Below are 18,919 nucleotides of genomic sequence, written 5' to 3' on the forward strand. Positions count from 1 at the left end.
AAAAAAAAGAAGAAGCAATATCAGATGCAAGATATAATGGAAACAGTTACTAATTAATATACTTGTTCTGGTGCAGCTTTGCTGACTCGATGCATTTTACCTTCACCATCGATAAACGTCAGAGCTGTTCACTTATCAGTGGCGTTAAATGAAAGGAAGTGAACCTCTTGAATGCCAGCCCGTGCCTTAGTTTTTAGTAGAAGTCAAAGAGGAAAAATAGAAACACACATATTGAATGGAGACTGATAACAAAAGTCATTCAGAAGGAAAATCTCACTCAATATTATGGTGCATTTGTTTCAGCTATTCAGAATCAGAAGCGTAAATTTTTTTTGCACCCCCATCTTATGTAGTAGAAAGTTTGTATACTAATTAACACCCCTCTTTTGGATTAGCCAACGTCCCGATAATAGCAGTATCTATTGCATCTTGGTTTTCCACTCGGGAGGCTCTAGCAGCCATCAAAACTACAGCCTCTCCATCTACTCCTCTAGAAAAGACCTATGAGAATCCATCTGGACAAAAGGTTGGAATATGAACTACATTACAGAATTTAGAAATTCAATCTGAAGCAAACAGTCCCCCAAACAACCTCAATAATACTTTTGTCAACAGTCAGTCGGTTCAATGTTAGAGTTCCTGTTTTGTCACTGCAAAGTACATCCATGCCTGCCATTTCTTCGATTGCTGTCATTCTTTTTGTGATGGCTCCCTACAATAATAAAGAATGAAGATGAGCTTGTACATAGTACATAGTAGCACGTGTGAGAGAGAGAGAGAGAGAGAGAGAATCTCTAAAAAATGGGAAAGACAACAATTAACCTTAATAAGCTACCTAGTACTAGAGAATCATCTCACATAAAACATATGTTTTGCAACTAAAAAATGGGGAAGCCAATAATTGTTAGGACTTGGTATTAGCCTTCTTCCTTGAAGAAATATGAAACCGGTTAATTATCAGTTTTGATTGCATTAGAGATTGTCAAAAAGTAAACGGGAACAAGTAATTTGGCACAAGCAATTGAAAATATGCATATGCATAAAGACTAGTACCATATGTTACAATTCAATAATGTAAACAGTGTTCAGAAAATTTATCAATTAATTATGTAGTTTACCATATAGTATGGTGTTCACAACAAAGAAGCCCCATAGATGATTACCAAAGCCAAGTACCATGAGAATGGTGAAATGGAAAAATTAGTGAAACATAATATTTTGTTAATCTTGCAACTGGTTGTCATGGTCTACATTTATAATGTTAACTATAGCCATAGGTCTAGTTAAAACAATCTGAACTGATAATGCTAGCCCGAAGGGTTGAGGTACAAACTCTATGAGACTATAAGTTGATTGATTGTTTTCTCCGTATAGTAGGTTGGTTTGCTATGTTCTCACTTTTGTGCGGCTGGCTGCATTATTAATGGTAGGTTAGAATTTTCAAGCATAGTTCAAGCTAGTACTACCAAACCAAATATGCGTGAGACCACTGACGGTTCAAGCAACTTTTAGAGTTCAAAATCATCACAAAAGTGAAGTTTGAACTCCATAGAGATGTAACCACAAGATAAAGAAAAGATACAAAAGAAAAGATAATATGAAATTAATATAAAAATTCAGAACAATCTTATCTTATGATTAATAGTCATAGATTACCTTTAGAATCAACGATTCTCAGCCCTAGTAATAAAAGAGACTCCATTTAACAAGTTTCATCACCGTATCCATAACTTTGTTTTGTTAATTGATCAATTATAGAAATGAGACACAACTTACACACGGTATCAATTGATCATTCTAAATGGAGTTTTTCTCGTAGGCTCCTTGATTTTTCTTATATGTTTCTGTCAACATTTTATCTAATTTATGAGAAGTGTAAGTCACTGCCGGGATTTGAAAACTAAAACTGGTTATCCAAAACAAGAGGCAGTTCAAAAGTGTTAATCTGGCTTCTGGTATTCTGGGAAATTGCACATTCAATTGTGCACCAATCATATAGTGTAAATTACAAATGAGAGAATTAATTTTCATACTCTCAAACAGAGGAGAGATGGAAACAAAACCTAGAAACAACAAAGTAGACAGAATCAGGCTTAGCTTGGATGACAGTTTTGGTAAATCTGAGCTTATCAGCAGGCCAAAGCTCATCTCTAAAGAAGCTGCTAGTGTAGAGTACGGGAAGGAAGAGCTTGAGAGAGAGAGAGAGAGAAAGAGAGAGAGAGAGAGAGAGAGAGAGAAAGAGAATACGAAACTGAGAGAGAGAGAGAGAGAGAGATGGTAGTAGGGATGGCAATTTGAACCCGACCTGACGGGGTCTCGACCCCCTGACCCCGAATTGAGCGGTTTTTCCCTGAAAAATACCCCCGACGGGCTGTGGATGGTATTCAAAAATAAATCCCTGATGATATTCGGGCCAGGGACGGTGATATGTGCCCCAGCCCCGGCCCGGCCCTGCCCGGATGTATCCCCGAGAAAAGTCTCGTATATATATATAATATATATGTTGAACTTTTGGTTTGTTTATATATATAATATATATGTTTAACTTTTGGTTTGTATGTTTAACTTTTGGTTTGTTTATATATATAATATATATGTTGAACTTTTGGTTTGTTTTATTTATCTCCATCTTCTGGGCTGAGAGAGACACCTCTCACACACACATAGAGAGTCTCTCTCTCTCTCTCTCTCTCTCTCATATCAGATCTAATCCCAACACACCCATCTCAACCTCTACTATCCTCCTCCGATCTCCCTCATTGCCGATCTCACTCACCGCCATTGCCGATCTCCCTCCGCTGTCCTCACCGTTGATCTCCCTCACTACCGTTGCCATTCCGCTGTCATTCTCCTCAGTGTCTTTGCCAATCTCTTCGCCACCGCGTTGGTTCTTTGGTTCATCTCATCTCTTCGAAGCCCCTGTGGTTCATCTCTTTGTCGCCGCCGCTGTGCCTTTTCCAATGTCTGGTTCATCTTTGGTTTTTTCTCTAGTCAGATCTATATTTTTTTTCATAGATCTAAGGATATGACTGAAGGTGAATGTATGCATAGTGTTAGATCATCTCTGTTTCTACTCTATTTTTTTGTATTTTCTTCTTGTTGTTTATTGTTTGTGTTGTATATTTGTTCTTCCCTCTGCCTCAAAAAAAAAAAAAAAAAAAGGTCGGGGATTTTTCGGGGTCAGGGAAACCCAATCCCCGTTGGGGGGTGGCGGCGGGGGCGGCGGGGGGGAGGGGGGGAATGGGTTCCCTATCGGGGATCGTGGACAGGGACGGGGAGTATTTTACATTCAGGGATCGAGGACGGGAAGTGTAATCCCCGGCCCCGGCCCCAGGCAGCCCCTTTGCCATTTCTAGACGGTAGTGCTCACCTTAGTAGACGATGGTGCTTGCTTCGCCTGTGCAGATGGTGGAGGCGGTGGAGCTTCGAAATCTCAAAATCGAAATTGCCAATCGCTCTGAGATTGGATTTGAGATGAATCACCAATCGCTCTGAGATTAGATCAAACGGGGCTAAAGAAGGTTGATTCGATCGGTTGAGAGAGATTAAGGTTTAGAGAGAGTTGAGAGAGAGAGAGAGAGATTGAGACCCAGAGAGTGAGTGAGAGAGTAATAGGGCAATGTTTTTCAATTTGAGTAAGTTTTTAAATATTTTAAATAAATTTTTTTATTTTTTAAATTCAAATAATTTACATATACTTTAAAGAAAAATATTTTTTGATTTTTTTAAAAAATCAATAAATTCTAAAAAATATAAATTTTAATAAATTTTATATATATTATATTTTTTTACAAATATTTTATTTTTAGTTGTATTCAGATTAGGCACATCTAAAAAGTAATAAATAAATAAATTATTAAAAGAAGGAAAGATATCAAATCAAGGTAATTTAAAAAAAAATAATTACAAATTAATGAGAAGTCATATAAATATTAATCATTAAAATTATAAACTTTTTCATGAATATGTAATTTTTTTCTCAAAATCCCACTGCGTGCAAGAGACACTAAATTATAAAATAATGTATAAATTATTTTTTACGTTGTCCTCAATTAGGAAAATTTAAGGTGAGAAGCTTGGTTGGAAATTGTTAGCTTTTTTAAATAAAAAAAAAAAAATCGAATTGAAATTTTTTTTAATAAAAGTTTTCACGACATGCTAATGCATGCCATGTAAAGTTATAATATTTTACGACATGAAATGTATGCTGTGTTAAGTACAAATATTAAATAACATTTTTGTATGCCGTAAAAATATACATTTTTTATGGCATGCTTTTGCATGCCATAAAAAAATTTCAGATTGCATTTTTTTTTTCCAGAAGTTTTCACGACATGTTAATGCATGCCATGTAAAGTTATAATATTTTCAACATCAGAAGTATGTCGTCTTAAGTGCAAATATTTTACGACATATTTTTTTAAGTCGTAAAAACATACAATTTTTACGTCATACTTTTGTATGTTATAAATATATGAATCAATGACTTGCATGGTATGTATGCTGTTATTGGCAAAACATTAACGGCTTGCAAAAAAAAAAATGCCGTAGAATGTACTAACTACGACATTGTAGACGTCCCCCGAACGCCCCGAGAGGGACGAGCTCCCGTTCCGTTCGTTATTGGGCTCACTACAGCTCAGGACTCTCAAATTGTCACGGTTCGTAATCTGAACCAAAGAGTCCAAATCCGGCAAATCGTTTTGAGAAAACAGATTTTGAAAGAAGTGCCAAACATGGACTGCTTTGCCAGATACAGAGTCGCCACCTAAATGTTTTATTTTGGGGAAATTTAGGAAACCCTGACTCGTTTGCCTAAGGCCACGTGTCCGTCATCACCAAAGTTGCCTCGGCTCGGGAACTTGAGTACGATTGGGGAAGGTCACTTCGTGAGCACCCCCGCTCGCCCGATTAAAGATCGGCCTCTACTAACCATGATATCAAGTTTTGAAAACATTGTGTGTTCTTATTCCGGTTATTAGCCTAGATTTACTATGTGATGCGCACAGCATAGAAGTATAGACTGGGTCGCCTGAATTGGAACAAAACATTTCATGTTTGTTTATTTGAAAATGGTTTGATGGTGCTACTCACAAGTAGGCTAAGACGTGGATTTGCCACCCTTGGGTGGGCTTAGAAAAACATGATTTTGCCACTATCTAGTGGGCTTAAAACACACATTTGATGAATTGTTCTAATTCAAATAACCCAACCTTCACCCACAGGCATTCAGGCAGTTATATCACATAAGCATATAGCCTCATGGTAAGCATGCTATTCATGGCAGTCACTCACACGCATGCAAGGATGCTAAAGCATAAAACTTACCGAGTACTCCAAGCCAAAACAAAAGCTAATTAGAAATCCATGCATGATCCTAATTATACAGAAATGCCTAATGCAACACATGCAAAAGTGCAACTATAGCAGGCTCAGCTATTCTAGACATGGCATATGAAATGCTACAGCTAACATGTATTCAACTTGGAATTGAAAATACAATGCAGTTAGTATGATGCGCCGAGCCCGGTGCATGCAAAACAGATGAATGAATGCAAACATGCTATCATACTGTATGCTAATTGAAACATGCCCTAATCTAACCATCATAAGCTGGTAAATAAAAGGGAGAAAGACGTGGGGTTGGAAGACATACGTCACACACACGCACACTAATTACAGTTATGCCCTCGCGCAGAGGGTCTGAATGAATAATATACAGTCCCAAATGAATAAATAATACAGTCCCGAATAAATACAAAAATCCTAATTAATTTACAAATTAAACTAGGTAAGCTGTAAACTAGCATACAAGCTAGGACTGCCTTGACTCTTCTTCAGATGATGGATGATGTATGTCCGGGTTGCCTTGCGCGGAAATCCACGGCGATGCCCCGATTAGCCTCTGTTTGCAATTTATTCTTGTAATGCGTGCCAAGCTCTGGAAGGCTGCTGATTCTTGATTTGCTGCAACAGAGAGCAGGAAAGGGGCATGGTAATGTATTTTCACAAATGTATGCATGCCTCGATCCTCGTGCCACCAATCGCGCATCTCGATGAATGATGGTCGAGGAGTCGAATTGCACGACTCAATATGAAATGAATGCACATGTAAACACAACAAAACCTAAACTCCATCATGGATAGTCCGGAGTGTCGGTGATTGGGAATTGAGACACGTTCCGTCACTCGAAGTACGAAACGTCCCTCGTTTCCCGTGCTCGGGCTAACTCCTATCCCAAACACAATGCAATATGCATGACATGCGTGAAATGCAACTAAGATACAACCTAACATGCACAATGCTATGAAATGGCATACACGATGCACGAGATAACATGGCATACACAATGCGCTAACATACAACCTAGCATACACAATGCTATGAAATGAAATGGCATACACAATGCAATAGGGACTTACACCAACATGAATGGACCTTAGCCACACTCACATAGGAGGCCATGAGATCAAAATGAGACAACTCGAGATGCGTGCACACGTGCACGCAAACCGAGGACCGATCCTAAGGCACAAAATGCCACTCTAACACGACATGGCAAGGCATGGAATATGGCATACAAGCATGCAACTTTCAGCGCTAAAATATGACCCAAAACAGCCCCGAATCTTGGAAACATGGCTCCCGATGCATGAAATGAAACAGAAATACAAAACTAGGCCTATGCATTGGCCTATAGCTATAAAAAAACATGCACTATTTAAACATGGAATGTAAAGACAGAGTCAAGACAGCCCAAAAATAAGAACATTTAGAGTTTTAAGGAAGGCCAAACAGCGAACACAAATGGGGCTAAACCAACATGCAAAAATGGCCCTAAATGTGAGATAAAGAAGCAAGTCATGGCTGCTGGCCTCAAACCCGAGAGGACCCTTCAACAAAGTTGAAGAGGGGCCCAAAACATGATATTTTCCAGTTGGTGGAAAGACCCAAAACAGTGTACAAGAATGCTCAAAATGCCATGCAAAATAAGGCCAAAAAGAGAGTTATTACACAAAGTATAAAAAGGATGCCTCAAACAATGAAAGACCCTTAATAAAACATGAAGAGGGGGTCAAAATCAAGCAACTTATAGTTCGGACCAGAGCCCAAAAACAGAAGCAAAAGAGGCTAACAAATCATGCAAAAATATGGCCAAAAGAGAGATATAAAGGCAAGCGATAAATGAAAGCCTCAAACAGCAATGAGCCCTGCAACAATGTTGAAGAAGGGCTCAAAATAAGCCACTTTTCAGTTCATGACAGAGCTCAAAACAGTTTATACATAGGCCAAAAATACTACACAAGAAAATGGCATACAAGGGAGATAATGAAGCAAGTGCAACAAGGAGACCTCAAACAGGTAAATACCCTTAAACAAACATGAAAAATAGCTCAAAATAAACCTATTTCCAGTTAGGGTCGGAGCCCAAAACAGCAAGCAAGTATGGCTAAGAAAGCATGCAAAATATGGACCAAAAAGGGAGAAATGGAGCTTACCCTTGTAGACCAATCTTTTGGCAACTCTTGGCTTGAGTTTGGTGGTTCTTTAGATTTGGAGAACAACCTCAAGCTACTGGAATGAAGGATGGAAGGGTGGGGCTATGGGTTGGTGAAGAAATGGTGTAGGGTTTGAGAGGTTTGAAGCTTGGAAGTGTAAAGGGAGAAAGATACAATGGAAGGGGCCTAAGGCAAATGTTGTAACCCTCAAACCAGCAGCTGGAGCTACTGTTATATAAACAAAAGAGGGGAGAAAAAGGGGGGAAAAAATGGAGGGAAATGAATCAAGTTTCCCCCAAAAAATGCACCCCCCCGGATACACAATCTGGGGGGAAACAAAATATACAACTGTAAGGAACAGGGTGCAAGGATCATGACCGGCCAGCTATCTAGGGTTTAGGTGGCCGGCCGGCTACCTCCCATGGCCGGTCGGCTAGGGCTCAAAAGGGTCAAGAAGCATTAGTGGCCAGCCACCTCAAAAAGAGAGCCTCTGATGTGTGCGCAACACAACCCTATGGTTAAACACTGGAAATAGTGAACCAGGAGAGAGAACAACCCACTTTTCAAAGGGGTTCAAAAGGTTCAACAACAATTACTGGCCGGCCACCAAATATTGGTGGCCTCCCAGATGTGTACATCACAAATATGGGGTTTAGGGTGCAAGAAAATGGCCCAAGGATGGTCAACATTGGCTTTGAAGTGAGGAAAATCGGGCGACGGAGGGCGATGAAGGGATGAAGTTGGCTAACAGGACAATTACTGGCCTCCTGCCCTTCTACGACCTTCTCAGCAATGAAACAGAGGTCCCTGCCAAAAATGAATCAAAACCGATGCAAAACGAAGGTTCGGGGGCCGAAACGCGCAGCCCGAGGCCCCGAAAACTGACTGTTAGGCACTGGAAGTGGTGTTCGACCACGAAGTCGGTCTCTCGGACCACAGTGTCCCTCAAAAGGGAGTAAATAAGATGCATGCCAAAAACTGGAGCAAACGGAGGTGGTTAAGCAGTCCCGAACCGAGGCACACGGCCAACGGCTCCGAAAAACCGGAAATCGGACTCCAAACGGGCAAAATGGCCTATGACCACGAAACGTAGCCTACGGCCACTGAGAGATGATCTACGAGACCTTTCCCTCCCTTCGGGAAGAGAAATAGAGAAAATCGAGCCTGGTTCGCAAACCGAGGTAAGGCGTGAAAGAGTCCGAAAGTCCGAAGGCCAGGCTCGTAGCCAAGACTTCGCGACTTCCGAACGAGCACAATATGCAACATCACCGAGCGCTCAATCGGTGACGTCTGAGTCTTAAGGTCGGTCAAAAATGGGGTGTCTACAGTTGCCCTTCTTTGACAGAACTCAAAAGTCACACGTGACGGGAGTGAATGTCAAAACCTAGAGACGAACCATTTTTGACAAGGCTGAAGACTTAGACAAACATTCAAAATAACAAAGATGCGCCCACAGGCATGCCCGCAGGCAGGGGCAAAATGCAAAATGATATGCACAAAGTTGAACGTAGCCCATGATCAATGCAAATGCAGCAAGCTGTAATGAAGCACATATTCACAATAGATGCAACAGTTTTAAGCAAGAATGCGAAGCGAAACTACATTTCATGCAGTTGAAGAGTGCGGAGAATCATTGAATTTTCGCCACGTCTCACACGGAGAAGATACAATACTTGCGCGGTTCGTCTGGTCGCACCAGCCTCAAATGAACCGTACATACAATATCGTGCCTCATGGTGCTGGGGATCTCTCGCTTCTTCTTGGTTGAACCACAGGTACTACTTTTCTCCCTGACTATGGTCGCAGCTTTCCCTATTCTCCAACAGGGTGACAGACTAGGTTGATTCAGTATCCAGAATTGAGGCGCATACACATGCTATCTTAATCTATGGGGCTGCCATACAGATTTCAAGCCGAGGATATACCCCTGGGTATTTAAACTAGACTTTAGTCTCGGAAATCCCGAACCTTTGCGTTCTAGGCAAGAGCCATTCGAACTCTAGTTTCCACCGTCTCAGTTGGTCTCCTAGGAACTCACCGTAAACACAGGCAAGTGGCTATACCAGACCACTGGAAGTCGTTCGGGCACGACAAACACCAAAGGAATTGCACCTTTAGAGGATTTAAGGTCTCCTAGACCAGGAGTGCACAAGATAGTGCGATGAAATGCAAGTGCGATGCGTAAAATGGCACGAATGATGATGCAGGATTTAAGGTCTCCTTAGACCGGACGATAAAACAGATATGATGCAATGGATGTAACAGATGTGATGCAATAGACAATAGATACGATGCAACAGAGAGTACAACAGAGGCAAAGGGTGACATGTTCCAACCACGCTGGACTCGTGAGTGGAGGCAGAACAAAGAAAATCAATCAGGAGCGCGTTCCACGCAACCTAAGATAAGTGCCAAACATGCTGAAATCGTGTGAGGAAGGGGACACTCAAACCACGCTGATATTGTGAGAAGAGGTCTGAAAACAACCGCTCAAGTGCGCACAAAATGCAACCTGAGAAATATTCCAAACACGCTGAAATCGCGTAAGGAACGGGACACTCAAACCACGCTGAAATCGTGAGAGGAGGCCCAAAAACAACCGCCCAGGTGCGTACACAACGCAACCTGAGAAAAATTCCAAACACGCTGAAATCGCGTAAGGAACGGGACACTCAAACCACGCTGAAATCGTGAGAGGAGGTCCAAACAACCGCCTAGGTACGTACACAACGCAACCTAGGATAAATTCCAAACACGCTGAAATCGCGTAAGGAACGGGACACTCAAACCACGCTGAAATCGTGAGAGGAGGCCCAAAAATAACCACCCAGGTGCGTACACAGCGCAACCTGAGAAAAATTCCAAACACGCTGAAATCGCGTAAGGAATGAGACACTCAAACCACGCTGAAATCGTGAGAGGAGGCCCAAAAACAACCGCCCAGGTGCGTACACAACGCAACCTGAGAAAAATTCCAAACATGCTGAAATCGTGTAAGGAACAGGACACTCAAACCACGCTGAAATCGTGAGAGGAGGCCCAAAAACAACCGCCCAGGTGCGTACACAACGCGACTTGAGAAAAATTCCAAACACGCTGGAATCGCGTAAGGAACGGGACACTCAAACCATGCTGAAATCGTGAGAGGAGGCCCAAAAATAACCGCCCAGGTGCATACACAACGCAACCTGAGAAAAATTCCAAACAAGCTGAAATCGCGTAAGGAACGGAACACTCAAACCACGCTGAAATCGTGAGAGGAGGCCCAAAAACAACCGCCCAGGTGCGTACACAACGCAACTTGAGAAAAATTCCAAACACACTGAAATCGCATAAGGAATGGGACACTCAAACCACGCTGAAATTGTGAGAAGAGGTCTGAAAACAACCGCTCAGGTGCGTACACAACGCAACCTGGGATAAATTCCAAACATGCTGAAATCGCATAAGGAACGGGACACTCAAACCACGTTGAAATCGTGAGAGGAGGTCCAAACAACCGCCTAGGTACGTACACAACGCAACCTAGGATAAATTCCAAACACGCTGAAATCGCGTAAGGAACGGGACACTCAAACCACGCTGAAATCGTGAGAGGAGGCCCAAAAACAACCGCCCAGGTGCGTACACAACGCAACCTGAGAAAAATTCCAAACACGTTGAAATCGCGTAAGGAACGGAACACTCAAACCACGCTGAAATCGTGAGAGGAGGCCCAAAAACAACCGCCCAGGTGCGTACACAACGCAACCTGAGAAAAATTCCAAACACGCTGAAATCGCGTAAGGAACGGAACACTCAAACCCCGCTGAAATCGTGAGAGGAGGCCCAAAAACAACCGCCCAGGTGCGTACACAACGCAACCTGGGATAAATTCCAAACACGCTGAAATCGCGTAAGGAACGAGACACTCAAACCACGCTGAAATCGTGAGAGGAGGCCCAAAAACAACCGCCCAGGTGCGTACACAACGCAACCTGAGAAAAATTCCAAACACGCTGAAATCGCGTGAGGAGCGGGACACTCAAACCACGCTGAAATCGTGAGAGGAGGCCCAAAAACAACCGCCCAGGTGCGTACACAACGCAACCTGAGAAAGTCCCGGAGGACAACGATCCCAAACGCTGCTCAGCGTAAAAGGATAAAAATAGAAGATAACACAAGATGCAAATAAATGGAAGTATGGTGTGTATGACAATACAAGTGGAAAAGTGCATAACAATGCAGGTGGAAGGGTGCATAACTTTGAAGCAGACTCGATCTTGCGCTTGAGGTAGAGGCACACTCATACTTCGGAACATTGACAAGGCTTTGAAAAGGTACACACGGAATGTAGTCCTGGAACTTACTGAAGTTGAAACAAACTCAGATACCTGACATTTTCCTCTTTTGCTTTTGCTTTGCAGTCCGGAACCATATATAGCTTCAGATAGCTCCTGGTTCTATTGTTCTCACATGACCTGGGTTGAATCCTGCGATTTTATGAAAGAACAAATTCTATTTTGTACAAATGTGGAGAACGGCACGACACTCGGAGCACAAAATGATTTTATTTTTGAAATTAAGAGATGAGTTTTCGACCAAGTATTGAGCTTACGACTGAACACAGCAAAATGACTCAACAAGGAAATAAAAGGCACACAACCTAGACACATCGAGTAACACTCGAAACGACTCAAAACAAGAATCGAGATAAAACAAAAAGACACGATACTCAGACGTGCACAGGGAGCCTGTTCCACCGGGTAATGTTTCCCACCCTTTCTTATTTGTGGTTCTCAGATCACTCGGCCCTCAAGCTCTGTTTTTCTGAAAATGCCCTCTTCTCACTTTTCCTCTTATCGCACATCTCTCTATTCTTCAATCTCTCATTTTTCATCCCTCCCCTGGGTGGTTGATGGATAAACAGCAAATTGTGGGCTCGTGCCCCTAGCATTCTGCTAGGTTCTCTTTCTTCCGCTCACAGCTAGTGAATTCCTCCCACGGAAAGGTTGCGCTACAACTAGGTCTGTAGCAAATCTGCAGCTAACATCAGTTGATGATGCTTTGATGGGGAGTTTGGACGTGATAAGATCTGTCCAGATGATGGAGTGGAATATCTTGCCCCATTCTAGTTCATGCATCGCACTTTGCTTGATACCTCGTTGCTTGGAGGATGTGAGAGCTTTCTGCCCTTTGTTGTGCCCTTTTCTGGCGAATACGGTGCCCTTTCCGACAAGTAGAGTGCCCTTTCTGGCAAGTATTTTGACAAAGGAGAAAAGACAGAATACCTGACTCAACTGTGCCCCTAGTTCATCATTTTGACCATTTTTTGTTTTTGCTTTCTACTAAAACAGTTTTGACCAACATGAGAGTTAGATTAACGCGCTTGTTCGATTTTTTGATTTAAAATCATGCAAGTTAGGCTATGAGAACTGAGAGTTTTCCTTTTTTGGGTCCAAGAAATGGTCCAGTTTTGAAAAATGGAGTACTTTTCGAGAAGATTAGTCAACCTCAGTAAAAATTCTCAAAAACTATTTTTGCAAACGACCACTGCTCAACGAGCACGGAACCTACTCTTGAGATGCACAACCTCGGATCGATAGCAATGGAAAATTGCCCCTTGTCTGAAGGACACTGCATGGCAACGGAAAGTTGCCCCTTGTTTGAAATGACACTGCGGCGTTTTGAATGGCAACGGAAAGTTGCCCCTTGTTTGGATAGCACCGCAGCGCATTGTAGTCAGTCCTCAGAGCGACAAACACAACCAGACTCTCAGATACAGAGAAGACAAAGATGACCAGAACCATCGCATGGATACAGTCGATTTGGAGGTGTTTATGGCTAGACTTCAGAATGAAGTTGCCTACGTATCCCAAAGATGGGAATCAAGCCTTACGTAGTTCGGGGTTAAGGTACACTCGGGTATTTAACCTCTCCTTTTTATGCTCTAACTTTTGCCAAGGCGCCTGTTGCGGGTTTTCGACCTTGCGAGCTTTGTTTTTCTTTTCTTTTCAATTCTTTTCATTTCTTTTCTTTTTTGATTTTCTTTTTTTTGTTCTTTTCTTTGCATTTTTCTTCATTTTTTCTTCTTTTTTTTTTCTTGCTCTAACTTTTGCCTGGGCCGCCCTTCCGGGTTTTCGGCCCAGCGAGCCTCTCAAGGGTAAAAGTGTAGCTTGGTTCATGTCAAATGGTTTTGAGATCTCGAATCCGTCTGAATCCAAGAGAATGACTGTTGTTCGTTGATGATGTAGGAGTCTATCCAATGGGGGGGCTAAATTTGCCCCTAGTGTTGTAGATTGGAACTCAGTTTTTCTTCAGCGATACTTTCTTCTTTCTTCCCCTCTGAGATTTGGCATTCTTGCCGATCTTTGTTAGCTTGAGAAACATCCCAATTTTTTGACTCTTCAAGCACATCTAATAGTTTTGCCCCTAGTTTGAGGGCTTTTGATCTAGCTTCGCAAGCTTCCTTTGAAAACACTTGATTTTCTTGATCTGACTTTCCTTGCCCGTAGTCCGAGGGCTACTTCGAATCTGGCCATGCAGGCCTCACATTATGGTTGACCTTTGAACTTTCTGAGGTCGAGTTTGAGGTTTGAAAGCAAAGGGGTCGAGTCTCGAGGCTGAGAGCGATCCTAGGCTGCACAATCTCAAGAGCGATTCCACACAGGTCTTCGCAGGACCGCGCAAAACATTTTTTGAAATCTTTTAAGAAAGCGACTAGTCGCTTGCGCTGAAGATAATGTAGAACCAATCTGGATCAAGCCAGGATCCTTCTCAATACTCACATTAACAAGCATGATCTCATCCATTAAGGGCTTAGCACGCCTCTCTTTCTCTCAGTTGATCAAATTTTTACAAATCCCGAGGAATTCCTTCCTCTTTGTTTTCACCACAGTGTTAGAAAAAAGTTTTAAAAACTTAGGTCAATGCAATGAGTTCAAGGCACAGAAAAGGCACAGTTCTGGTCAAATACTGCCATCTCAATCAAAACTTCTGGCACAACTGGCACATGGCAGAAGCAAATACAAGAGCGTGAAAATTACCGCTGTTCCATTCAAATTTGTTGGTGTAATTGGCTCCAAGCAAGAATAGACTCAAAGCAAAACGAAAAGACAAACACAAAACAAAATGGTGATGCCCAAGGTAACACCTCCCGGAATCACCCGACTCCTATACAACAGGACTGACTCGATACAACAAGACAGACCCCAAACAAAACTACAGAACTGACTCAACACCCAAGTCAGAAACTACAAAACTAGCATTCGCAAATGCTCAAAATAGTGCGTGCCATACGTCGCATCCGAGGTAAACCGCGCGCCGCCCGCAGGTGGTCCAATCCCTGATCACATACTTGCATTATCCTCGAAATCCACCAACCCGGTGGTGACAGGCTTTTCCGAGCTTGGAGGAAGGATGACTTCATTGTCAATCAAATCTTGCACTTCGTGGCAAAGACGGAAGCAGTTGTCGGTGCTGTGACCGGTTTGTTGATGGTATGCACAGTAGTCAGCTGGGTTGTGTGAGAGAGGGAGGTTCTTTAGTAATGGCTGCGGCTCCAGGGGCTTCAAATGCCCTTCCTTGACGAGGATTTGAAGGGCCTTAGACAAAGGCATGTAGAGGGCATGGAAGACCCTGCGACCTCGGGGCGGATACTTCGAGGCTTGCTGACTTTTGCTGGGCGCACTCGAAAAAGGGTCGGCAGGTGCTGCCTTGGCTCTCTGATCTTTTCTAGGTGCAGGGTTAGGATTGGAAAGAACTGTTCTGGTACGACGGTCCCCATCTCGATTTTTCCTCTGGCTTAAACTGCTCTCGGCCTGAGTGGGGAAGATGTCATCCACAGTTTTTACAGCAACAGCGAACACCTGCTGTTTATTCAATCCTCCGGCTTTCAAAGCCTCAACAGCCCACAGGAGTTGTTCGTAGGGATCGGTGTCCACCTTCATCTTGTTTTTACCACTCGCCTCGGCTTGGTAGAAGGTTTGAGTTGCTACATCAGAGCGGAGCCCCGTTGTTGTCGACATGCCATTGCCGGAACTTGGGATGGCTTCAGGTTGGCTAAGTTTGATTACAATTCGTCCCAGCAGCGGGGGCTCCTCCGATATGAAGTTCCCGGCATACGATGTGGTTGGTGGCAGAGCCGACATTCCGCAGGCTAGATCCCCCACAGATCTTTGAAGGTCACCAATCATTCCCATCAACTCGAGTGTGGTGGGCTCACGGGTTTGACATAACTGGGGTTCCCAGATCGGATGTGCGGCAGGTGACCTGGGTGGGTGTGGCACTTCAACATCGGTATCACCTTGCAATGTGATTCCTTAGTCTGATGCGGCTGCCATAATTTCTTCCGAATTTTGCGTCATCACGAGTTTTGCTGAACTGAGCAGAGGTGATGTGACTGGTGACTGACGGATCAGATGGACCAGACTGGTGACTGATGGATCAGATGGACCGGACTGGTGACTAACGGATCTGAAGAACCGATGAGCCTTTTTCTGTCTTGCCTCAGCAAAGGAGAACACTGGTTGCTTTGAACCGAGTCTTTGAACCCCCCCTGAAAGAGAAAACATGCGGCATCTCTGTCCAATCCCACTAATACAGACATGAGCATTACTGAATAACTGCATTTGACTGTTGATCACTGTTCCCAAAATTACTGCCCCCTCCAAAACTGAATCCGATACCTGCAGATATAACTGATTCCCAAAATGCTGAACTGGTGCCCGCAGGCCCTTGATACCCAGAAACACTGAACTGGTGCCGGCAAGCTTGATGCCCAAATTTGTAAACTGATACATGCATTCTTGTAGAGATGCACTCTAAAAGCACATAACAAGAAAATGAGAGCCAAAACATCCCTATGGTGGGGTAGGGTTTCCCTGTCTTATTTTGTCAGGAGCTAGAGCTTCACTACGCACGCAGCAGTTTCAAACAACCTATCGGGTAAGCAACCTCTCCTAGTTTGGAATGGTCACTACGGATTCCGAATATGCACTAGGTCGAATGGTCAAAAGGGTGCCCCGGTAAAACCGGGGTTTGTGTTCCCATACTGGCAGAGCCCACAACCGGTCAGCCTTATGGTCATGCCTTGACAAGACAAGCCTCCGGCAAACCGTTCAGGAATAGCAGATGGCAAACACGGTGTCCTAGGCGCACCAATGCAAATGCAATGCAAAGAAACACATAAGTGTAGTCAAAAACAAATATCATGAGTTCGAGTCAAGTTCTCTAAATCCCCAGCGGAGTCGTCAGAAACTGTAGACGTCCCCCGAACGCCCCGGGAGGGACGAGCTCCCGTTCCGTTCGTTATTGGGCTCACTACAGCTCAGGACTCTCAAATTGTCACAGTTCGTAATCTGAACCAAAGAGTCCAAATCCGGCAAATCGTTTTGAGAAAACAGATTTTGAAAGAAGTGCCAAACATGGACTGCTTTGCTAGATACAGAGTTGCCACCTAAATGTTTTATTTTGGGGAAATTTAGGAAACCTTGACTCGTTTGCCTAAGGCCACGTGTCCGTCATCACCAAAGTTGCCTCGGCTCGGGAACTTGGGTACGATTGGGGAAGGTCACTTCGTGAGCACCCCCGCTCGCCCGATCAAAGATCGGCCTCTACTAACCATGATATCAAGTTTTGAAAACATTGTGTGTTCTTATTCCGGTTATTAGCCTAGATTTACTATGTGATGCGCACAACATAGAAGTATAGACTGGGTTGCCTGAATTGGAACAAAACATTTCATGTTTGTTTATTTGAAAATGGTTTGATGGTGCTACTCACAAGTAGGCTAAGACGTGGATTTGCCACCCTCGGGTGGGCTTAGAAAAACATGATTTTGCCACTATCTAGTGGGCTTAAAACACACATTTGATGAATTGTTCCAATTCAAATAACCCAACCTTCACCCACAGGCATTCAGGCAGTTATATCACATAAGCATATAGCCTCATGGTAAGCATGCTATTCATGGCAGTCACTCACACGCATGCAAGGATGCTAAAGCATAAAACTTACCGAGTACTCCAAGCCAAAACAAAAGCTAATTAGAAATCCATGCATGATCCTAATTATACAGAAATGCCTAATGCAACACATGCAAAAGTGCAACTATAACAGGCTCAGCTATTCTAGATATGGCATATGAAATGCTACAGCTAACATGTATTCAACTTGGAATTGAAAATACAATGCAGTTAGTATGATGCGCCGAGCCTGGTGCATGCAAAACAGATGAATGAATGCAAACATGCTATCATACTGTATGCTAATTGAAACATGCCCTAATCTAACCATCATAAGCTGGTAAATAAAAGGGAGAAAGACGTGGGGTTGGAAGACATACGTCACACACACGCACACTAATTGCAGTTATGCACTCGCGCAGAGGGTCCGAATGAATAATATACAGTCCCAAATGAATAAATAATACAGTCCCGAATAAATACAAAAATCCTAATTAATTTACAAATTAAACTAGGTAAGCTGTAAACTAGCATACAAGCTAGGGACTGCCTTGACTCTTCTTCAGATGATGGATGATGCATGTCCGGGTTGCCTTGCGCGGAAATCCATGACGATGCCCCGATTAGCCTCTGTTTGCAATTTATTCTTGGAATGCGTGCCAAGCTCTGGAAGGCTGCTGATTCTTGATTTGCTGCAACAGAGAGCAGGAAAGGGGCATGGCAATGTATTTTCACAAATGTATGCATGCCTCGATCCTCATGCCACCAATTGCGCATCTCGATGCATGATGGCCGAGGAGTCGAATTTCATGACTCAATATGAAATGAATGCACATGTAAACACAACAAAACCTAAACTCCATCACGGATAGTCCGGAGTGTCGGTGACTGGGAATTGAGACACGTTCCGTCACTCGAAGTATGAAACGTCCCTCGTTTCCCGTGCTCGGGCTAACTCCTATCCCAAACACAATGCAATATGCATGACATGCGTGAAATGCAACTAAGATACAACCTAACATGCACAATGCTATGAAATGGCATACACGATGCACGAGATAACATGGCATACACAATGCGCTAACATACAACCTAGCATACACAATGCTATGAAATGAAATGGCATACACAATGCAATAGAGACTTACACCAACATGAATGGACCTCAGCCACACTCACATAGGAGGCCATGAGATGAAAATGAGACAACTTGAGATGCGTGCACACGTGCACGCAAACCGAGGACCGATCCTAAGGCACAAAATGCCACTCTAACAAGACATGGCAAGGCATGGAATATGGAATACAAGCATGCAAATTTCAGCGCTAAAATATGACCCAAAACAGCCCCGAATCATGGAAACATGGCTCCCGATGCATGAAATGAAACCGAAATACAAAACTAGGCCTATGCATTGGCCTATAGCTATACAAAACATGCACTATTTAAACATGGAATGTAAATACAGAGTCAA

The 18,919-nt window shown here is 43.1% G+C and overlaps 1 protein-coding gene across 11 annotated transcripts in view; it reads right to left on the reverse strand.

Annotated features, from left to right (window-relative positions):
- The window catches only part of LOC114301506 (uncharacterized), a 61,621-nt gene that overhangs the window by 1,589 nt on the left and 41,113 nt on the right, over positions 1–18,919 (reverse strand). For 3 of the 11 annotated variants that reach the window (XR_014363461.1, XR_014363463.1, XR_014363459.1), the window contains one exon: positions 63–712. The exons of 1 other annotated variant lie outside the window; for it this stretch is intronic. The gene's annotated coding sequence lies outside the window, so the exon portion shown is untranslated. The remainder of the gene's footprint in view (positions 1–62; positions 713–18,919) is intronic. 7 more of the 11 variants (XR_014363467.1, XR_014363464.1, XR_014363466.1 and 4 more) reach the window with 5 other exon arrangements.

Source organism: Camellia sinensis, chromosome 3 (assembly GCF_055761805.1).
Source record: "Camellia sinensis isolate YWXY chromosome 3, ASM5576180v1, whole genome shotgun sequence".
NCBI classification, from domain to species: domain Eukaryota; kingdom Viridiplantae; phylum Streptophyta; class Magnoliopsida; order Ericales; family Theaceae; genus Camellia; species Camellia sinensis.